Below are 3,188 nucleotides of genomic sequence, written 5' to 3' on the forward strand. Positions count from 1 at the left end.
CCCCATAGCGCCCCATAGCGCCCCATGGCCCTGGGGGGGGGGTCGATGACACACGTGACCCCCGTGTCACCTGGACCCCATAATAAAGGGCTTTGACCAGCACCCATGCCTTAGGGGTCTCTATGGGGTGGTGGGCCCCATATATGGGGGGGTTATGGGGCTGGTGGGAGGGGATGTGGGGTTGGTGCCCCACATTAGCTTCTCCCTATGGACACTGCAATGGCCCACATTGAATGGGACCTGGAGCATCCTCATCCTTATGGTACCCACAGCTGGTACCCAGTGCCCCATGGCTATGGGGTGCCCATGGACCTATAGCAGGTACCCAGTGCCCCATAGCCATGGGGTGCCCATGGACCTATAGCAGGTACCCAGTGCCCCATAGCCATGGGGTGCCCATGGACCTATAGCAGGTAGCCAGTGCCCCATAGCCATGGGGTGTCCATGAGGGCTCATCCTCACCCTTGGTCCCTCCATGTCCGCTCCATGCATCCCAATGGACATGGACCATGGAGCATCCCAAAGGATCTGATGTGGGGCCATGGGATGCGGGTGGTCATTAACAGCCTCATTAACACCCTCATTAACAGCCTCATTAACAGCCTCATTAACACCTAATTAACAACCTCATTAAAAGCCTCATTAACAGCCTCATTAACACTGTCATTAACAGCCATCATTAACGGCCTCATTAACATCATCATTAACCCCTCATTAACACCCTCTTTAACACCCCTCATTAACAGCCTCATTAATACCTTCATTAACAACCTCATTAACACCCTCATTAACACCCTCATTAACAACCTCATTAACACCCTCATTAACACCCAAATTAACACCCTCATTAACACCCTCGTTAACAGCCTCATTAAAAGCCTCATTAACACCCTCATTAACAGCCTCATTAACAACCTCATTAACAGCCTCATTAACAACCTCATTAACATCCCTCATTAACCACCTCCATACCCCGGTGTCAACTACCCCATTACCCTCCCTTCCTCATTAACACCTCATTAGCACCTAATTAACAACCCCACCCCCTAAGCCTCATTAATATATCATTAACATGTCATTAACACCGCAGTAACCACCCCATCACACTCCCAGCCTCATTAGCATCTCATTAAAATCTCATTAGCTGCCCCCTCACCCTCCCAGCCTCTTTAACATCTCATTAACATCTCATTGACATCTCATTAACGACCCCATCACCCTCCAAACCTCATTAACATCTCATTAACATCACATTAACATCTCATTAACATCTCATTTACATCTCACGAACACCTCATTGACCGCCCCATCACCCTCCCAGCCTCATTAACATCTAATTAACATATCAGTAACAACTCATTAACTGCCTCATCACCCTCCCAGCCTCATTACCATCTCATTAACATCCTATTAACTGCCCCAGCACCTTCCCAACGACATTAAAACCTCATTAACACCTCATTAACTACCCCATCATCCTCCCAGTCTCATTAACATCTCATTAACATCTCATTAACACCTCATTAACTGCCCCATTACCCACCCTTTTACCCCAGCTGTTACTATAACAAACACCCTCCTCATTATCTGCCCCATTTCTGCCCCACACACCTACCCCATGGCCATCACCCCCACCCCACTGCCTGCCCCATAACTGACCCCATAACCGACCCCATAACTGACCCCATAATTGACCCATAACTGACCCCATAACTGACCCATAACTGACCCCATAACTGACCCCATAACTGACCCATTACTGACCCCATAACCGACCCCATAACTGACCCCATAACCGACCCCATAACCGACCCCATAACTGACCCCATAACTGCCCCCATAACCGACCACATAATTGACCCCATAACTGACACCCCTCATTAGCAGCTTCATTACCTCCTCATTAAGTCACCCATCGCCCTCCCATTGCCCATGGGATGAAGATGAGGATGAGGATGGGGAGCACCAGAGGAGCCGTGTCCCATGGTGGTCCCATGGATGCAGGGATGAAGATGAGGATGAGGATGGGGAGCACCAAAGGAGACTTGTCCCATGATGGTCCCCCAGTGGCAGGGATGAAGATGAAGGCTGAGGATGAGTGAGCACCAGAGGAACCGTGTCCCATGGTGGTGCCAGAGCTGCATGGATGGGGATGAGGATGAGGATGGAGGGGGAGGATGAGGATGAAGACGAAGATGGAGGCTGAGGATGGAGGCTGAGGATGAAGGATGAGGATGGAGGCTGAGGATGAAGGATGAGGATGGAGGTGAGGATGAAGGATGAGGATGGAGGCTGAGGATGGAGGTGAGGATGAGGATGAAGATGGAGGCTGTGGATGGGGATGGAGGATGAGGATGGAGGATGAGGATGGAGGCTTAGGATGGGGATGGAGGCTGAGGATGAGGCTGAGGATGAATGATGAGGATGGAGGCGAGGATGAGGATAAAGATGAAGACTGAGGATGGAGGATGAGGATGGGGATGGAGAATGGAGATGAAGATGAGGATGAAGGATGGGGATGGAGGATGAGGATGAAGATGCAAGCAGAGGATGGAGGATGGGGATGGGGATGGAGACGGAGGCTGAGAATGGAGGATGAGGCTGAGGATGAGGATGAAGATGAAGGCTGAGGATGAAGGATGAAGGATGGGGTTGGGGATGGAGGCTGAGGATGAAGGATGGGGATGGAGGCTGAGAATGGAGGCTGAGGAGGAGGCTGAGGATGAGAATGGGGATGGGGACAGACCCCAAGGCCCCGTTCTTTCCCCATTGCCCCCAGGCGCTGCCATCAGCTCCTTCCCGGTGCTGCCGGCTCCATCTGTGTTCAATGGGGGCGACTGGGAGCTGGGAATGGCCAAGGGAGCTTTGGGATGCGGCTCCAGCTGCAGTGATGGATCCCTTGGGATGCTCCGGGTATGGGATTGGCAGCCATGAAGAGCCAGCAGGGAACCCTCGTGGCCGGGAATGAGGATGGTCCCCATGGGGGGATGAGATGGGGCTCAGGAGATGGGGGCACCAGAGCCATGGAGATGTCTCCATGAGGATGGAGCTCAGGACATGGTCACCATGGAGATGTCTCCATGAGGATGGAGCTCAGGACATGGTCACCATGGAGATGTCTCCATGAGGATGGAGCTCAGGACATGGTCACCATGGAGATGTCTCCATGAGGATGGAGCTCAGGAGGT

Source organism: Melopsittacus undulatus, chromosome 1 (genome assembly GCF_012275295.1).
Source record: "Melopsittacus undulatus isolate bMelUnd1 chromosome 1, bMelUnd1.mat.Z, whole genome shotgun sequence".
NCBI classification, from domain to species: domain Eukaryota; kingdom Metazoa; phylum Chordata; class Aves; order Psittaciformes; family Psittaculidae; genus Melopsittacus; species Melopsittacus undulatus.